Below are 20,500 nucleotides of genomic sequence, written 5' to 3' on the forward strand. Positions count from 1 at the left end.
GGCACCTAAGGGGGAAGGGAAGGGGGGGCACCTCAGCCAGATGAATGCGAAGCCAGATCAACGACGGGGCTCCATGCCCATTGATGTTTCCTGGGGAGTGCAAAGCCACAGTCTCTCAAGTCACTTCAGTGGGTGGGTTGCCCACTGTGCCATCCTGGGGAGTGCAAAGCCACAGTCTCTCAAGTTTCTACAGTGGGTGGCTTGCCCACTGTTACATCCTGGGGAGTGCTAAGCCACAGTCTCTCAAGTCTAACAAGTGGGTGGCTTGCCCACTGTTACATCCTGGGGAGTGCAAAGCCACAGTCTCTCAAGTCTCTACAGTGGGTGGGTTGCCCACTGTGCCATCCTGGGGAGTGCAAAGACACATCTTTGCAAGTAGATGCAGTTCTCTACTGGTACTGGGTGGGACTGGTGCCCAGACTGGATGAGTCTCCCCGTGAAAGTACATGTCCTGTCACAGTCCCAGCTGCACATGGGAGAACAATGCCTGATGTGCCGGACTATTCATACCCACACGGTCTTTGCCCTGTTCAGCGGTGCTTTGCCATGGCAGTCTTTGCCCTGTTCAGCGGTCTTCACCATGGCAGTCTTGGCCTTGTTCAGCAGTGCTTTGCCATGGCGGTCTTTGCCCTGTTCATCGGTCTTCACCATGGCGGTCTTTGCCCTGTTGAGCGGTCTTCACCATGGCGGTCTTGGCCTTGTTCAGCGGTGCTTTGCCATGGCGGTCTTTGCCCTGTTCAGCGGTCTTCAGCATGGCGGTCTTTGCCCTGTTCAGCGGTCTTCACCATGGCAGTCTTGGCCTTGTTCAGTGGTGCTTTGCCATGGCGGTCTTTGCCCTGTTCAGCAGTGCTTTGCCATGGCAGTCTTTGCCCTGTTCAGCGGTCTTCACCATGGCAGTCTTGGCCTTGTTCAGCGGTGCTTTGCCATGGCGGTTCTGGTATGGATATTGGTGTGTGGCATTACGATCTCCACAATGGACATTGGTGTGTGGCATGACGATCTCCACACTGGACATTGGTGTGTGGCATGACGATCTCCACACTGGACATTGGTGTGTGGCATGACGAACTCCACACTGGACATTGGTGTGTGGCATGACGAACACCACACTGGACGTTGGTGTGTGGCATGACGAACTCCACACTGGACGTTGGTGTGAGGCATGACGAACTCCAAACTGGACGTTGGTGTGTGGCTTGACGTTCCATCATTGCCCAGCGGGGCTGTGGGATTCTGGACCCTCCTGGGCTGTGACTCCGGCAGTGGCGGTTGTCTCCTGACCCGTAACGATACTTGGGCCCTCCTGGGCTATGACTCTGGCGGTGGTCTCCTGACCAGTAACGATACTTGGGCCCTCCTGAGCTATGACTCTGGCGGTGGTCTCCTGACCAGTTACGATACTTGAGCCCTCTTGGGCTGTGACTCCGGCGGTGGCGGTGGTCTCCTGACCAGTGACGATACTTGGGCCCTCCTGGGCTATGACTCTGGCGGTGGTCTCCTGACCAGTTACGATACTTGAGCCCTCCTGGGCTGTGACTCCGGCGGTGGCGGTGGTCTCCTGACCAGTAACGATACCTGGGCCCTCCTGGGCTGTGACTCAGGCGGTGGCGGTGGTCTCCTGACCAGTAACGATACTTGAGCCCTCCTGGGCTATGACTCTGGCGGTGGTCTCCTGACCAGTAACGATACTTGGGCCCTCCTGGGCTATGACTTTGGCGGTGGTCTCCTGACCAGTTACGATACTTGAGCCCTCCTGAGCTGTGACTCCGGCGGTGGCGGTGGTCTCCTGACCAGTAACGACACTTGGGGCCTCCTGGGCTATGACTCTGGCGGTGGTCTCCTGACCAGTTACGATACTTGAGCCCTCCTGGGCTGTGACTCCGGCGGTGGTCTCCTGACCAGTAACGATACTTGGGCCCTCCTGGGCTATGACTCTGGCGGTGTTCTCCTGACCAGTTACGATACTTGAGCCCTCCTGGGCTGTGACTCCGGCGGTGGCGGTGGTCTCCTGACCAGTAACGATACTTGGGCCCTCCTGGGCTTTGATTCTGGCGGTGGTCTCTGGACCAGTGACGACGGTGCTGGCGGTTGTGTCTGGACCACCGGAAATGATGGCGCACTTCTCCGCCGTGACACTCACAACAGGTTGGGGAGACTTCCTCGGGACCTTCCCCAACATCTTTTGAGTTACAGATGACTCACCAATCGCCTTGGATCCCATTTCACTGTGTGTCCCACCAGGAGTCTTGACACGGTCCCGTCGTCCACTCTCCAATTTCGGAGCCTTTACAGGGGGTGGGCTGACAGTGCCTTGGCTCCGGGTCCTACTGCCTGCCCTGGTGGACGGGGCACTCCAAAAACCTGGCACACGCACCACTGGTACTGGAGGCTTTTTGGCTGAGGCGCTACGACGGGACTGATGAACTGGAGGGGGGGGGGCAAAAAGGTCAATTTGACATAGGGACAGTTTCTGACATACACTGGGATGGGTAGCTGGAGGGGCTCTGGGAGTGGAGGAAGAGGAGGTGGTTGTAGGAGGTGTCACTTTAGCTGTTTTGGGTGCAGGTACAGGAGGCTGCCGTAAGGTGGATGGATGTTGGGTGAGTGATTGCCGGCGTTTGTGTACTTTGGGAGGGGGTGTCACAGACACACTGGGAGAGGACACAGGGGACGTGTATATGGCAGTGGAGGTAGTGAGTGCAGGTGAGCGGCTTGTGGTGCTGGGTGTCCTGGTGCGAGTCCTAGTGCCTGTAGATGTGGTGCATGCAGGTGTGTGTGTAGACAACACTGGGAGGGAGGAGGGAGAAGAGGAGGAGGGGGACACAGTGGAGAAAGTGGATGTTGCCGTGTCTGTATGGGTCTGATGCTTGTGTGAGTGCCTGTGGTGTGTGTGGTGCCTATGTTTGCTTGAGCTACTTGTGTGTGTTGACTTGTGTGCATGCTGGTCTGTAGGTGTGCTTGGGATGGGCTGGGGTACAGGGGATTGGGTCTGGGTGAAGGAAGTTGGAGGGGGGAGGCTGGACACAGGGACAATGGCTGCCATCAGTGCTGAGGCCAGAGATTGCAGGGTTCGCTGAAGGACAGCCTGACCAGAATGAATGCCTTCCAGGAATGCATTACCGTGTTTCAACTCTCTTTCTACACCCTGGATGGCATTCACAATGGTAGACTGCCCAACAGTGAGTGACCTGAGGAGGTCAATGGCCTCCTCACTGAGGGCAGCAGGGGTGACTGGGGCAGGGCCTGAGGTGCCTGGGGCGAAGGTGATGCCCACCCTCCTGGGTGAGCGGGCACGGGGCGAACGCTGAGGGGCTGCTGGGAGGGCGGTGCTGGTAGGGGAGGTGGCGGCTGTACCTGTAGAAGTGGGGCGCACAGATGGTGCCACCACCACAGGGGAGCTCCCATCGGCGGACGAGTCCGTGTCGCTGTTTGGTGATCCTGTGGCCGATGTGAAGCTCCCCTCGCCCTCCGTCCCACTGGTGAATTCAGAGTCTGTGGTGTGGCCCTCCATGGCCATATGGGATGCAGCTCCCTCGTGCTCCGGTGCCACTGTACCTCCGCCTGTTGATGCTGATGTACAGAAGGACAGCGAGAGCAGACAAAGGGTGGAGACAGAAGAAAGAGAGTTTTAGTGCATGGCATACCGCTACCGTTGGCGGACAAGACAAACGCAGCAGCCCCCTGCATTACGCCGTGCTCCTGCCCTCTGCACATGCAATTTCTGGGATATGGCCTACATGGCAATGGTAGTAATCTGCCCACATGGATGGCAAAGGGGCAACTATACATCAATTTGCCTTTTTTTTTAGCTGGGGTAGAGTGCCACATGGCCTACATAACGGAGGGGCCTTGCCTACCTAACACACCCTGGCCTAGGGACACCCACAGCCCACCAACCCCACCCAGACAGCTCCACTGCACGCAAAGTCCATAGGATGAGGTTGTACTCACCCCCTTGTGTCTGCTGTGATGTCCTTAAGCGCCCATCCAACTCCGGGTAGGCCACCGCCAGGATCCAGAACATCAGGGGGGTCATGGTGCGACGGGCACCCCTCCCACTTTGGGAGGCCATCCCCAGCTGAGCCTCCACCGTCTTCTTGCTGCAGCGGCAAATGTCCTCCCATCTCTTCCGGCAGTGGGTGCCCCGTCTCTGGTGGGCCCCCAGGGTCCGGAATTCCTTGGCGATGGCACGCCAAATGTCCCTCTTCTGGTGGGCGCTGACCTACATGACATGCACAAGGAAAGAGGAACAGTCATTACCTACAGCACCGTCATTGTAATTGGCCCCCTCCCAACTCTATCCCTGTGCCCCATTCATCCCCATGCATGACTGTTCTATGTACTCTGCCCCCTTCCCTCATCCACCCAGCCCTGTCCACCCAGGCCTAGCCCATACAACGTGCTCCCTGTGTACTAACCTGTTGGTCTGGAGGACCGTAGAGTATCGTATACTGGGGGAGGACCCATCCACAAGTTTCTCCAACTCCTGTGCAGTGAAGGCAGGGGCCCTTTCCCCAGACGCAGCAGCCATCATCGCTTCCAGACCGAGGTCACAGCAGCACTAGCAGTGTAGGTCCTCTCCTGTCGAAGGTCAGGTATCTAGTGATTGAAGAGATAGAAAATGGTGGTGACGTCCGCGGCGGTGACGTCCGCGGCGGTGCACATCATCACCCGCCAGCGCACCTGTTCATTGGCTCCTGGGACCCATAGGGCCCAATGCTAACCAATGCAGCATTGCGCCGCACTCTACGACCGCCTACCGCGACGGTGTCCAACGCCAGCGCAGTTACCCCACAATTCCATTGTCCCAGTTTAGAGGTCAGGCAGCCGCCATTTCAGGGGCCCACATGGCTTCAATTACTACTGCGTCACACATACCGAGGCCTACACTCAAAACCTTTCCCGGATGGGTTAATTGTCTGGGGTAGTCTTGTGTGTGACTGTGGGTACATACCTGGAGGAATGCTGACATTTTTTTCGCTGTTGCCCTTCTTAGGCACCGTCAGTTGGGACATATTGGAAGATGGCGGAATCCGCCGGTGTACCGACCGCTGGTGGACCTGTTGACAATGGAAGAGCGACATGTCATCTTGACCTACCGGTTTGACCGTGCCACAATCCGGGATCTATGTACCCAGTTGGAGCCAGACCTGATGTCACCAATCCGCCATCCGACTGGAATCCCCCCTGACGTGCAGGTGCTGTCAGTGCTTCATTTCTTTGCAAGTGGGTCTTTTCAGACAACAGTGGCCATGGCATCAGGGATGTCCCAGTCTATGTTTTCCAATGTTTTGTCCAGAGTGTTGTCTGCCCTGCTGAAACACGTAAGGAGATACATCATTTTCCCTGAGGTGGCGGATTTGCCTACAGTGAAAGGTGACTTCTATGCCCTTGGACATATCCCCAACGTCATAGGTGCCATGGATGGGACCCATGTAGCTCTGGTCCCCCCCACAGGAATGAACAGGTGTACAGGAACAGGAAGAGTTATCATTCGATGAATGTCCAGATGGTCTGTTTGGCAGACCAGTACATCTCGCAGGTAAATGCAATGTTCCCTGGCTGTGCATGACGCCTACATCCTGCGGAATAGCAGCATCTCTGATATGATGGGTGAACTCCAGAGGCACCGTGTATGGCTATTGGGGGACTCTGGTTACCCCAACCTGTCCTGGCTACTGACCCCAGTGAGGAATCCCAGGACCAGGGCAGAGGAACGGTACAATGAGGCCCATGGGCGGACTAGGAGGGTGATCGAGCGTACCTTCGGCTTCCTGAAGGCCAGGTTCAGGTGCCTCCATATGACAGGTGGGTCCCTATTCTACTCACCGAAGAAGGTGTGCGACATCATCATCGCCTGCTCCATGCTCCATAACTTGGCATTGCGATGCCAGGTGCCTTTTCTGCAGGAGGATGATCCAGATGACGGTGTTGTTGCAGCGGGTGAGCCTGTGGAGCCTGTGGACAGTGATGAGGAGGAAGCTGAAGAAGATGAAAACGACAACAGGGAGTCAGTCATACAGCAATATTTTCAATGAGACACAGGTGAGTACAATTTCATGTTTCACATTATATTACATTTCACACGTCTACCTCTATCCTCTACCTACATTTCACTCCCTATTTGGTAACTGAGTTGTCCCCTTCCATTTCAGTTTCAGTAATGTGGTAACCTATGTGTCAACAGCTTGCACCCTTGAAAGTCTTGTGATATGTGACATTGGTATGTTGACCTTCCAATGGGTAACCTTTTTTAACACTGTAATTGACAATACAAAGTTCACAATCATTGACTGACTCCAATATTATTGAGGTTTCAAGAGTGTTTATTGAAGTGCATAAAAATATAGGGGGGTTGTGAAATGGGGAGAGGTCATGGTGGAAGAATGTCCATGGCAGAGTCCAGTCTATTAGTCTCACAGGTACATTGCACATCTGGCCATTGGAAGTGGAGCTCGGCAGTTCCAATCTGGACAGGGTAACCAAGTGGGACAGTGGGGGGACAATCAGGGTGGTCTTATTTCCTGGTGGGGGTCTTGCCATCTTGCTCTGTCCTGTTCCTGGATCTCAGGGCCCGCTTTCGTGGTGGTTGTCCGTCTGCAGGGGATGGGGTGCTGGTGTGGTGGTCCTGTGGCGGGGCGTCCTGTCCACTAGCGCCGGCGGAGGTGGTGGGCATTTCATCGTCCTGGCTAGTGTCAGGGGCCCCTTGGAGTGCCACGGTGTCACTCAAGGTCTTTTGAATGTCCGTCAGCACCCCTAAGATGGTGCCCAGGGTGGAGCCGATGGTCCTGAGCTTCTCCCTGAACCCCAAATACTGCTCCTCCTGCAGACGCAGGGTCTCCTGCAACTTGTCCTTGACCGTTGCCATCGTCTCCTGGGAGTGGTGGTATGCTCCCATGATGGAGGATAGGGCCTCGTGGAGAGTGGGTTCCCTTGGCCTGTCCTCCCTCTGTCGCACAGCAGCCCTCCCAGTTCCCCGGTGTTCCTGTGCCTCCGTCCCATGGGCCGTCTGCCAACTACCACTGCCCCAGGTCCCTGTGGTGTTGGGGTGGTGGGTTAGCCTGGGTGCCCTGTAGTGGTGGACACACCGCTGATTGACCTGTCCTGGGTAGGGAGGTATGGGCCCGCTGGGTGGGTGCTGTGCTGGGGTTACCAGAGGGTGGAAGCTCGGTGTTGGGCTGTGGCTGGGCAAGGGGAACCGACTGTCCTGAGGTCCACGATGGTCCGGGCTGGTCATCAAGATCCAGTAGGGCAGAGCTGCTGTCGTCACTGTGGGCCTCTTCTGGGGGTGGAGTGGTGTTGTCTGGACCCTCTGGTGTGGTGACGTTCCTTCGGGTTCCTGCGGGGGTATAAGTACATGATTATTGCATGTGTGTGTTTCATGGTGTGCAATGGTTGGGTGTGCGTGAATCCCAGTGCAGGCATTCCTAGGTGGGGGCTTGTGTGGTGATGATTGGGGGGGTATTCTGGGTCTGTGCAGTGGGCATGCTTTAGTGATGGGTGTCCATGCTTAGTTGTGTCATGCAGGTCTTGGGGTTGGGATGGGTGGTTGGTGTTATGGGTAGATTAGTGAGGAGTTAGGGTGATAGGGGAGGGTGTGAGGGTGGGGGTGTGTGATAGCATGCAGGTATGTGGGGGATATGATAGTGAAGATTTGACTTACCAGTGTCCGTTCCTCCAACGACTCCTGCGAGGCCCTCAGGATGCAAGATGGACAAGACTTGCTCCTCTCATGTTGTTAGTTGTGGGGGAGGAGGTGGGGGTCCGCCGCAAGACCGCTGTACCGCGATGTGGTGCCTGGATATCGTAGAACGCACCTTCCCCCGTAGGTCGTTCCACCTCTTCCTGATGTCCTCCCTATTTCTTGGGTGCTGTCCCACAGCGTTGACCCTGTCCACTATTCTTTGCCATAGCTCCATCTTCCTGGCCATGGATGTGTACTGTACCTGTGAGCCAAAGAGCTGTGGCTCTACCCTGATGATTTCCTCCACCATGACCCTGAGCTCCTCCTCGGAGAAGCGGGGGTGTCTTTGGCGTGACATGGGGTGTTGTGTGTGATGTGTGGGGTGGTGTATGTGTTGATGAGTGTGGTGAGTGTAGTGGTATGTGCTGTTTTGGGCGTGGATGTTGTGTGGGTGATGGTGTAGTGTGCCTCTGCGTGATGGTGTTATCTATTCTGTGCTGTCTTTCTCTGGCCTTTGTCTCTAATTTGTGGTCGTAGGGGTTTGTGGGTGATGTGGGTGTGTGTTTTATATAGTGTTGGGTGTGTGGGAGTGGTGTGTATGTGTATCAGGTGTGTGTATTTGGAATTGTCCAATGTGGCGGTGTTATGGAGCTGTGTGTGTATTTTGAGAGCGGCGGTGTGTACCACCAATGGAATACTGCGGTTGAAAGACCGCCGCGTGGATTCGTGGGTCGTAATAGCATGGGCGTGTTTCTGTTGCCGTGGAGGTGGAGGATTTGTTTCCGCATATTTATCGCTGACCTTTGGTGTGGCGGACTTGTGTGGGTGTCTGAATTTCGGCGGATTCCGTGATGTGTGTCATAATAGCTGTGGCGGTCTCCCGCCGCTGCGGCGGTGTATTGGCGGTCTTCTGCACGGCGGGAAGCGGCTTTTACCACCAATGTTGTAATGACCCCCATAGTTTTTCAGTTTCTATCTGCCCCATCCCACCTCCATGCCCCCTTTCCCCCAGTCTGCCCACCTGCTCCCTGCCCTGGGCCAGCTCCCGTTTCAGAACCAAGCCTTCATACTCTGCCCATCTCCTTAGCTTCCTCTTCCAGCTTTGGACATTGGGAGTCATTGAATTCTTCAAATTTTTTATTAATTCCTGTTTGGCCAGAATGTATGCTAGGTCCTGGAGCTTAATACTTGCCCTGGTCTTAGTAGTGGGGGGGAACCAGTGTAATAATCAGTGGGCTGATATACACTCCGCTTTTTGCTCAATTACTTCCACTATGTATGTAGTCACTGCATTCTAGTATGTGGTCAAATGGGAGCAGGACCACAACATGTGTGTGAAGTGCACTGCCTCCTCTCCACATCTAGGACATTTCGCATTGAGTATATGTAAGTGCTCCCGAAGTCTTTTTTGGGTAAGATATGCCCTGTGTACAACGTAGTAGTGTATAAGTTGAAACCTGGCATTCCTAGAGACCTTTGGGACTCTGTCTAATATCTGGTCCCAGGCCTCCTCTGGTATGAGGGTCCCCAGATCTGTGTCCCATTTACGTCATAGGTCGTCTCGGGGTGCATCATTCCTGTGTGAATCACCCTATATAAACCAGAAATGGCTTTTTGTGTGCCGTCGGAGGTCATCATGTGAGTACTGGGTCTGTAAAGGGTGGCTCACTACTTCTTAGGTGCCAGTGCTTGCTAATGGTGTGTGTCAGTGCTCGGTACAACAGAAAGTTGCCCCTTGGCAGGTCATGAGTCTGTCGAAAATCTTCAAACAGTAATAAATTAGTATAGCGATAAAGGTCTCCCATCTGTAGAGCCCCTACCTCTTCCCAAGTCGCCAGTCCCCTCCAGTCTTCCGCTCCAGGAAGCCACTGCAACCATGTCATCGGTATCTCAGGTATGTAGGGGAGGGTAGGGCTTGCACGCGTACGCATCTTCTGAAGCTGGCGCACCTTAGTATCTTTCTTTTCCTTAACTATTAATCGGGCATGACAGCAGGTGGGCTACGTAGTAACTGTTAACTGTAACTTCCCCAACTCCCCTCCCCCAGGACAGGTGTCGAAACTGCCCCCATCCAAACTTTTACCAACTAGATCCAGTACTTAACGAGTGGGTGAGAGTACTTCTCCAACCACGTGGAGCCCACAGCTCCACAGTCTCCCTGTAATTGTTCCAGTTAGTTAAGCCATGCCTTCTTTAACACATCTCAAATCGTGTACCGCAACTGGGCCCCACGCAAGCTATAAACGTCTTGCCTACATAGTCATATTATGTCATCAAACATTCTAGGCGTCACCTCTGGCGTTTCCATGCTTAGCGCCATCGAGCTCTCAGATTCTTCATCAGAGTCCAATCCCCGCCTTGCTCTCGTTGTTTCCTGGGTGCATGGGCTAGAGTCCCCCAGCTCAACGATGCCACAGCAGCTGCACGCTGTCTCTCCTCTCTGGCTTCTGCTGTGGTAGGCGACCCCCCCAGATCGCGATCCTCTACGCCGTTGTTGTCTGCTCCTAGGCCTGGGTCTGCGGGGCGCACCCAAATCCGTGGGGTCTTCCCGTCCATTGATCCACTCCCTTGCTTCTTGCAGCGTGCAGAAGAACTTTTCCCCTCAGCCCTCCGCGACTCTCAGTGTAGAGAGAAAAAGCATGGCATACGGGACATTCAGTGATCGTAATCACCTTTTGATGTCCATGAAGGTTGCCCTCTTTTTTTGCACTTCCGAGAGAAGTCAGGGAAAATGCGGACTGTACTGTTCTCCACTCTTAGGTCCCCTCTTTTTCGAGCCTGAGCCAGGATGTGGTCTCGGTCCCTGTAGTGTAGGAGCTAGGCTATCACCGGCCTCGGTGCGGCCCCAGGGGGGGAAGGGGCGTAGCCGGCACTCTATGCGCCCTCTCAAAGGACAAGAACTGCAATAGACCCTCAGATGCCACTTCTTCTCGTAAACAGGTCTCAAGGTATTCTGTGAAATCTGTGCATGCAGTTTTCTCAGGTAATCCCACAATTCGTATATTATTCCTTCTTGACCTATTTTCAGCATCCTCAGCACGGGCCATCAATGTCTCTACATGTTTCTTGAGGGTGGTCACCCGGTCTTCCACTCCAGTCGCCACCGGCGTGATCTTCTTCATGTTTCGTTCTGCTGTCGCCACTCTTTCTGCCATGTTTTTTTTTTACTTCTCTTAAGAGGCCAAGGTCTGTAATGAGTGCATTGATTTTAGATTCTAGGATTTCTCTGGAGAACGTGACATATCCCCTAGCGAGGGCCCTTGGACTGGGGCATTCGGGGGTACCATTTGCTCTGCAGTCGCCGTGACTGGGGCAGTGCGATCCTATTGTGGGTTGAGGGCCCTTGTTGTGTCTTTTCTTTTGTTGGGTTTCCCCATTGTGTAAGAAGTCTTTAGGGCCTTATCCCAGTCCTGGTTTCCCATATGACAGGGCCCTCTGAGCTATATATGTTCCACCACGTCCAGTCGCCTACACAACGCACCTGCAGACCAAAGGGGGTCGCTATCTAGCCTTCCAAGCCCTGGTGCCCCCGTCTCTTTCAGTCTCTGGGGGGCATGGGAACACTTACGATTTCGCCTCTGCCTGATTCTTTGCGTCACTCCGCACCCAGTTGTGATCGGCAGAGTCAAGCAGAGGGGGGGGCCACCCCCTGACACTCTCATTCTATGGCCTCTGTCGAGCAGGGTCGATCCCCAAGGCCCTGCTGGTCCTGCCTTCAGGCCTTTTCAGTCCTTGCTGCCCCTTAAATATTAGAAGCCGCCCGCTTCTGCCTGCAGAGGGCGGGGCCACCCGCAGGCATCCTGCTGGTTCGATACAGTGCCCCGCCACCGGAAACCTCTGGTGTCGTCGTCCCCATTCCACACCGGAGAGGATTATTTGTTTGGGGCAGGTGTTCCAAGGCCTCCTGAGGGCCGCCCTCTTCGTGCTCACGATCGGGACCGTCCCATCCACCAATTTGGGGTCAGGCAGCCAGACGGACCCTCCCATTTCAGATCGCTGCCAGGGTCTGTCACCCCCTTGTTTTTTCATATTGCACTGCCCTTCCCCCCTCCAGGGCCTCAGGAGGCAAGTGGGCGCTCAGATTGGAAGGCTGCTGTGTCAGGATGGTTGTGGACTGGGGACTTCGGGCCGGAGCTCCGTCCGTCGGCTGCTCACTCCATGAGCTCCAGGCCACACCCCCCCCACACACAGCCACTCTCTTGATCAGTTGACGTTGGTGGGACCTGATACACTTTGAAAGGAACGTCATCACGTTTCAGCCACAATGGAAGCGTGAATTCCCCAAAAGTATTTAAATGTTCTTAGTAATGTAATTCTAGTGGGAATAGGTTAGTTGTAAGGATATTCTAGTAAACCACAATGTCAACATAAAAAAACAGTACATATGTGTATAAAGTGATTTTTAAAAATGCTGATGTCGCCTACCGACCACTAATCTGGAAATACTTGCAGATATGCTGCGCATCTTTTTAAAAAAGTGATTAAAAGTCATTTGAACAAAGCCACAATTATTAGTATCAACTTTAAATAAAATCATTATTAATGTGCTGGAGTGAAACCAGTTTAACATATTATATGTATATATATATATACATATATATATATATATATATATATATATATATATATATATATATATATCAATCAATCACGTAATTTATAAAGCGCGCTTCTCACCCGTGTTAGGGTCTCAAGGCGTCGGGGGGTGGGAGCTACTGGTCGAATAGCCATGTCTTGCGACATTTCCTGAAAGTCAGTAGGTCCTGGGTCTGGCGTAGGTGGAGGGGTAGGGAGTTCCAGGTCTTGGCAGCGAGGTGAGAGAAGGATCTTCCTCCGGCGGTGGTGCGGCGAATGCGGTGGACAGAGGCGAGGGCGAGGCTGGCGGAGCGGAGCTGGCGGACAGGGGTGTGGAAGGTGAGTCTGTTGTTGATGTAGGCCGGACCTGTGTTGTAGAGGGCTTTGTGTGCGTGGGTGAGTAGATTGAAGGTAATCCTCTTCGATACGGGTAGCCAGTGTAGGTCTTTGAGGTGGGCAGAGATGTGGTTGCAGCGTGGGACGTTGAGGATGAGTCGGGCAGAGGTGTTTTGGATACGTTGCATTTTCGTTTGTTGTTTGGCCGTGGTTCCTGCATAGAGTGCTTTGCCGAAGTCCATTCGGCTGCTGACTAGGGCGTGGGTGACTGTCTTTCTGGTTTCAACGGGAATCCACTTGAAGATCTTGCGGAGCATGCGGAGGGTGTTGTGACAGGAAAAGGAGACTGCGTTGACCTGCTGAGTCATGCTGAGTGCTGAGTCAAGGAGGATTCCCAGGTTCCGTACTTGGGTGGTGGGGGTGGGCGCGGCTCCAAGGGAGGTAGGCCACCAGGAGTCGTTCCAGGCAGAGGGGTTGCTGCCGAGGATAAGGATCTCTGTTTTGTCTGTGTTTAGCTTGAGGTGGCTTGATTCCATCTAGTTGGCAATGGCGTGAAGTCCATTGTGGAGGTTGTTTCTTGCGGTTGTGGGGGACTTTCGTGAGGGAGATGATCAGCTGGATGTCGTCTGCGTAGGATACTATGTTGATGTGGTGGGATCGTGTGATGTTGGCGAGAGGAGCCATGTAAACGTTGAAAAGTGTTGGGCTGAGTGAGGATCCCTGGGGCACGCCACAGATGGTTTTGTAGGATTCGGACAGGTAGGGCGGAAGGCGGACTCTCTGGTTCTGCCGGAGAGGAAAGAAGAGATCCAGTCGAGGGCCTTGCCGCTGATCCCGGCGTTGTGGAGGCGTGTTCGAAGGGTGTGGTGACAAACGGTGTCGAAGGCTGCGGAGAGGTCCAGGAGGATGAGCGTTGCGGTTTTGCCTTTGTCGAGCATGGTCCTGATGTCATCTGTGGCAGCATTGAGTGCGGTCTCCGTGCTGTGGTTCTTACGAAATCCGAATTGGGAGGTATCGAGCGCTTTGCTGTCTTCCAGGAAGGGGGATAGTTGGCTCTTCACGATTTTTTCAATGACCTTCGCTGGGAAGGGGAGGAGGGAGATGGGCTGGTAGTTTTATATATATATATATATATATATATATATACACACATATATATGTAGATATTTTGTTTTTTTTTATTTCAATTCCCTTCATTAATCTGTTAATAATATAAAATTTTCCAAGCAGTCACAGACCCCCTAATTAGACTTCACAGACACCCCCCCCCCCCCGGGGTGCACTGGACCACAGGTTGGGAACTAGTGTCATAGAGCATTGTAGAGTAAAGTGAGGGGATATAGAGTGGAGCAGAGTGTTGTGAAGTGGCATTTTGTACAGTAGATTGGAGTGGTTTGTTGTGCAGTGTGTTAAAATGTAGGGGCCTGGAGTGTTATGTCATGGAGTGGCATGTGGTAGAGTGGAGTGGCATCTGGTAGATTAGAATGGCATGCAGGTGAGTGGAGTCGAGTGTTGTGCATTAGTATGTTGTGGAGTGGTTTCATGCAGTGGAGTGGATTGGCATGTTGTTGAGTAGAGTGATGTATGTGTGTAGAGTGGAATGGCATGGAGCCGAAGATATGGCATTTCATAGAGTTGCATGTGGTACCGTGTCTCAGAGTGTAGGGGTGTAAATGGAGTGGCATGCCATACAGTAGAATGTCGTACAGCGTCTTGGAGTAGAGGAGCATAGAGTGGAGTGGCATGTTATAGAGTGGAGTGGTACCTCTTAGAGTGGAGTGGAATGTGTCATGCACTGGTGTCATTCAGTACGTTATGGTAGAAGGGCTTAGAGTGGAGTGGCGTCTGTTAGAGTGGAGTGGTGTGTCATAATGCGAAGTGACAGGTTGTACAGTGCCTTTTGTTAAATGCTATTTTTTTTTAGATATCCGTAGGTATCAAGGCACTGTCTAGATACTTTCCCTTAACTACTGCGGTGCTTCCTAAATGTTTTTTAAAACTATATAAAACATTAAAAATATTTTCCCTCCCTCTATATAGTTTGCTAAACTGCCTCATGTCTTGGGGTCATGCTTGGATAGCCAAGATGGCTGCAATGTTCTGAGCTTGCTCCCGCTGTCCTACAAAAATTCACTGTCATCCTGCTTGACAGCAGAATATACAAACTCCCTTTGGCTCTCCTTGTCGAGGAGAGACCCTTTTGGTACAGCCTATGCTGATTGGTGGCCTGAGCTGGGGCACAGATGATCCAAGTTTCAGCAACCACGCGGACAGAGTGGAACAAGATGGTAGCTTCCTTTGGGCATGGAGTTGATGATGTGGCATAATCCCTGCAATGGGGGGCAGATCATTGGCCCCCCATCTCCGCTGCTGGGGGAGATGCGCACTGTGAGCTGACTCTGTGCAGACTCTCTGGAAGGGAATTAGACTGGTACCACAGCACCTGATAACACAACTACCGACCAGCCCTATTGCCAATGGGGCCCTACCTGAGAGATTTGGGTGGCCCTGCTGCTGCATGCCCTGGGGAACATGTGCGGCATCAACAGTAGTCCAGGCCACTTAACTCTTCGACAAACCAACCTACATTGCAACTGCTATACACAAAGGCCCACCCCCCAATGTGTTGTCATCCATTATGAGAAACTGCTGACATCCTGTGAACCTGTTCCACCACGTCTGGTTGCAAATGGGGTACTGCGGAGGAGAGGAAATGCATGTCAGAGGTGCAACACAGCTCTTAAAGGGCTTTTATTAACTGTCTAATGGCACCGGCTGCTTGTGCTGTCTTGAAGGTCAAGTGGGCCAGCGGTAGCATGGCACTACTTTCTAAAGCAGCCTCAAATTCACACCTTGAGATGGAGACAACAGACCTACCACACAAGTAACGCCGCACAACATACAGACCTAGACATCATACTCAAGGCCATTAAATGACTGTAGAAATGCAGTGAAATCCAAGGTAGATGAAGTCCATGAGGACATATCCCTTCTGCACCAAGATCTCCGTAATGTGAGTGAGGCCAAAGACAGAGTCTCTACAGTGGAGTACGAGATGGCAAACCTTAAACTTCAAGTATCTCAGCTGCTCCCCATGATGGTGTCCCTGGAAGAATGGGGTGAAGATGACAAAAATCAATCTATGAGCAATAACTTGCACTTCATTAGCTTTGCAGAGGAGGTTGAGAATTCTGGCGCTGACTGTCTGTTGGAGGAATGGATTCGGTTGATGCTCCCATCTGATACACCAACTTTTTGCTTTTTGGTGGTGAGGACTCACCAGTCCCTGGCCAGGCAACCGCCCCCTGGGTCCCACCTCACTCCATTATTGCCCGCATCCCTGTCATCAAGACCGAGACGCCATCCTCCATGAGTCCATAAACCACCAAGACCCGAGCTTACATAAACCAAAGATTATGATCTTCCTGGACTACACCTGGGCAGTACAGCAGTGGAAGTGCTCTTTAGGAGAGGTTAAGCAAAAACTTTGGGCTCTTAAACTTCAATATAAGCTCTTCTTCCTAGCCCAATTGAAAGTAACAGTCAACTTGTTGACCTATTTCTTTGACACTCCAGAACAAGCCTGGAAGTGGGCGACAGAGCAACAGGCACTTGGATGTCCTGGAATGCTGAAGGCAGCGCGTCATTCCACAGGACCTCCTCTAAACCACCCTGGAAGAAAAGCCCCTACTCACAGAAAGGGTGAGCTGCTCTTCGAAAGGAACAAAGCTTGCCAACCCCACCCTGTGATATAAACATTGCTGGTGCTCTGGCCCCAGAGGTTTTGGTTTCTGATACCCCACTCTGTTTGGAACTTGAGATGGCAAACCCAAAATGCTCATGTGAGCCCTGGTCTTGTGTGCTGATTGGACTTGCTTTGGTAGAATGATCTTGACCTTTACTACAGACACTTTGTCATATTTTGCTAATTACAGCTGTTGGTGCACCGTTCAGTGTGGGTGACGGGGGGCTGAGGGTTTTTCGATTGATATTCCGAGATAAATAGTGATGGTTGTCATGCATGATAATCTTTTTGGGGGTAACAGTGGGGCTTGGACAAATTCTGGGACCCCTTCATGGTTTCTATATGTTTGGGAAAAGGGTGACAGATGATTCAGTGTTGGAAGTGTGGGGTTGGGACAGTTGGGAGACAGGATGTTGTTTGTTTTGTCATTCTGATTTACTTTTACACACAGTTACATACTCTTTACTTGCTGTACACACCCTCTTGGCCACAGCACGTTTGTTAGAAAGTTGTTTATTAGTAGGTGCAGGTAGGTACCTACAGCTAGCAACAACACCACAATCACACATAAGGTCCAGACAAGGTTTCAAAAAATTGACCCTTGCTCAATCAGTGGTAGCTTGGCTCACGAACAATCGGGCTTAACTTGGAAATAGATGTGTAAAGCATATAATATTAACAAAACTGTAAATAAGACGTAGCAAACAATCAAAATCCAGGGCTGGGTCTGGTTTCTGTTCTAAATGTCTTTCTCCCTTTGAAGACCAGATTGGCTACCCAGCTGCCTTCCTGTCCTGGCATCAGCTGCTGCAGATCTCCTCCCACCAGATGTTTCCTTTGTCTCAGCCCAGGCTACTTCAGACCTCATTAGAGCAGCTTGGCTCAGCCTGTCAAAAACTAGGCTTTATTAAAGTTTAATGAAGTCTTCCCATTTTATACTGTGGAGCTAGCAGTTCTACAATTGGGAACAACTAAATTGACAGTTTTTCCCTTGCCTGGGCATAAAAAACATATTTTATAATGTCCCTGCTTATTATTACAATGCACCCTACCCTTGGGGCATCTAGGATGGACCTTTGAGTGACTTATATATAAAAATAAGGTAGTCTAAGTACTTTTAATTCCAACGTCAATTTGAGTGTAGTTTTATTTTTAAAAACAGCCTGCAAGACATGGCTGGCTTTTCAAATGATCGACACCTCCCGACCAGACATCACCTTCCTTACCGAGACCTGGACCAACCCCACCTCGGGACCGGACATCGCCATCGCTATCCCGGATGGATACAGAACCCCAAGCAGGGACTGGCCCTTCTGCCCCGGCAGAGGACTTAACATTGTACACAAGTCCTCACTACGTATCAAGGCCAATTCAGAAGCAGCCATTGTCAGAAGTCACGAAATGAACATCGTGTCATACGCAGATGACATACAACTCATCATTTTCCTCACTGAGGACCCAGACATGGCCAAAAGGAATTTCCACTCTGCAAAAGAAGCCGTTGCCACCTGGATGAGAGAAAGCTACCTCACACTCAACTCTGACAAGACAGAGCTCATCATCTTCCGAAACGCCACCTCAGCATGGAACGACTCCTGGTAGCCCACATCTCACAGCACCTCGCCTTCACAAACCGAGCACACCCGCAACCTAGGTATCATCCTTGACTCCTACCTATCTATGACCTGACAGGTAAACTCAGTCACCTCCTCCTGCCGGTACACCCTCTGCCAACTCCGGAACATTTTCAAATGGATCCCAGCAGACTGCCGCAGAACAGTCACCCACGCATTAGTCACAAGCAAACGACGAGAAATATAAAAAAGCTGTAACTCATCTAGAACGCTGCCACCAGACTTGTTCTTAATTACCATGGCAACAACATATTTCCCAGCACCTCAGGGCCCTCCACCAGCTCCCGATAAAAAAACACATCACCTTCAAGCTACACACCCACACGTACAAAGCCATAAACAAAGTCAGACCGGCATACCTGAACCACCGCATCTCCATCCACCCCCTGCCAGACCCCTCCACTCTGCTCACCTGGCTGTGGCCACTATCTCTCGCATCTGAAAAACCACTGCCGGAGGACGATCCTTCACCTACATTGCAGCAAAGAGCTGAAACACACTGTCCCTAGACCTCAGTAAAACAACTTGCCCCTAGCCCTCAGACAAAGTCCATCGCTCACCATCTTCAGGAAGAACCTCAAGATGTGGATCTTTGGATGATGCTCCACCCTTGCCCCCCAGCGCCTTGAGACCCTCACGGGTGAGCAGCTGTGCTTTGCAAAAACTGATTGATTTACTGATTGATTGAAATGACAGCAGGAAACATAGCAGTACACATTTTAGTTCATTAAATCTACAGGGCCGCTATACCTACATGCCCTACCTTTTACTAGGGACTTACACGTAGGCTGTCAGTACCAACTGTAATTATGCCTAATTATCATACACCGTTTAATCAGAGCACTGTCCCTGGTCCTGGTTAGCAGAGCCTGGGGCACAATTAGAGTCAGAAAACACCAATATCGGTCAAAAATGGGGCCAAAATGTGGGGGACAATAAAAAAAGCCTTGTTTTCTCAAAGTGTTTCACTGTCCCATTATGCTTGTCCTCCTAGAGACCCCATCGCCTCTCTTTAAGAGAAGAGCCGGCTCATTGACTCCCCTGTCCATCTCAGAAGTTCATGGAACTTGAACAACCTTCTTAACTGTATTAAGAGGTCGGATGTTCTATGACAAATAAAATGATTCCATCCACAGGAAGTCCATAGGAAGTCATGCACCATGAGACCCACTGTAGGAAGTTGGCTCTGTATGTGCTATTTCAAAGTAAGGAATAGCATGCACAGAGTCCAAGGGTTCCCCTTAGAGGTAAAATAGTGGTAAAAATAGATAATACTAATGCTCTATTTTGTGGTAGTGTGGTCGAGCAGTAGGCTTATCCAAGGAGTAGTGTTAAGCATTTGTTGTACATACACAAGACAATAAATGAGGTACACACACTCAGAGACAAATCCAGCCAATAGGTTTTTATATAGAAAAATATCTTTTCTTAGTTTATTTTAAGAACCACAGGTTCAAATTCTACATGTAATATCTCATTAGAAAGGTATTGCAGGTAAGTACTTTAGGAACTTCAAATCATCAAAATTGCATGTATACTTTTCAAGTTATTCACAAATAGCTGTTTTAAAAGTGGACACAGTGCAATTTTCACAGTTCCTAGGGGAGGTAAGTATTTGTTAGGTTAACCAGGTAAGTAAGACACTTACAGGGCTTAGTTCTTGGTCCAAGGTAGCCCACCGTTGGGGGTTCAGAGCAACCCCAAAGTCACCACACCAGCAGCTCAGGGCCGGTCAGGTGCAGAGTTCAAAGTGGTGCCCAAAACACATAGGCTAGAATGGAGAGAAGGGGGTGCCCCGGTTCCGGTCTGCTTGCAGGTAAGTACCCGCGTCTTCGGAGGGCAGACCAGGGGGGTTTTGTAGGGCACCGGGGGGGACACAAGCCCACACAGAGATTTCACCCTCAGCGGCGCGGGGGCGGCCGGGTGCAGTGTAGAAACAAGCGTCGGGTTCGCAAGGTTAGTCTATGAGAGATCTCGGGATCTCTTCAGCGCTGCAGGCAGGCAAGGGGGGGGTTCCTCGGGGAAACCTCCACTTGGGCAAGGGAGAGGGACTCCTGGGGGTCACTTCTCCAGTGAAAGTCCGGTCCTTCAGGTCCTGGGGGCTGCGGGTGCAGGGTCTCTCCCAGGCGTCGGGACTTTAGGTTCAAAGAGTCGCGGTCAGGGGAAGCCTCGGGATTCCCTCTGCAGGCGGCGCTGTGGGGGCTCAGGGGGGACAGGTTTTGGTACTCACAGTATCAGAGTAGTCCTGGGGTCCCTCCTGAGGTGTTGGATCGCCACCAGCCGAGTCGGGGTCGCTGGGTGCAGTGTTGCAAGTCTCACGCTTCTTGCGGGGAGCTTGCAGGGTTCTTTAAAGCTGCTGGAAACAAAGTTGCAGCTTTTCTTGGAGCAGGTCCGCTGTCCTCGGGAGTTTCTTGTCTTTTCGAAGCAGGGGCAGTCCTCAGAGGATGTCGAGGTCGCTGGTCCCTTTGGAAGGCGTCGCTGGAGCAGGATCTTTGGAAGGCAGGAGACAGGCCGGTGAGTTTCTGG

Source organism: Pleurodeles waltl, chromosome 5, assembly GCF_031143425.1.
Source record: "Pleurodeles waltl isolate 20211129_DDA chromosome 5, aPleWal1.hap1.20221129, whole genome shotgun sequence".
In the NCBI taxonomy this organism is placed as follows: domain Eukaryota; kingdom Metazoa; phylum Chordata; class Amphibia; order Caudata; family Salamandridae; genus Pleurodeles; species Pleurodeles waltl.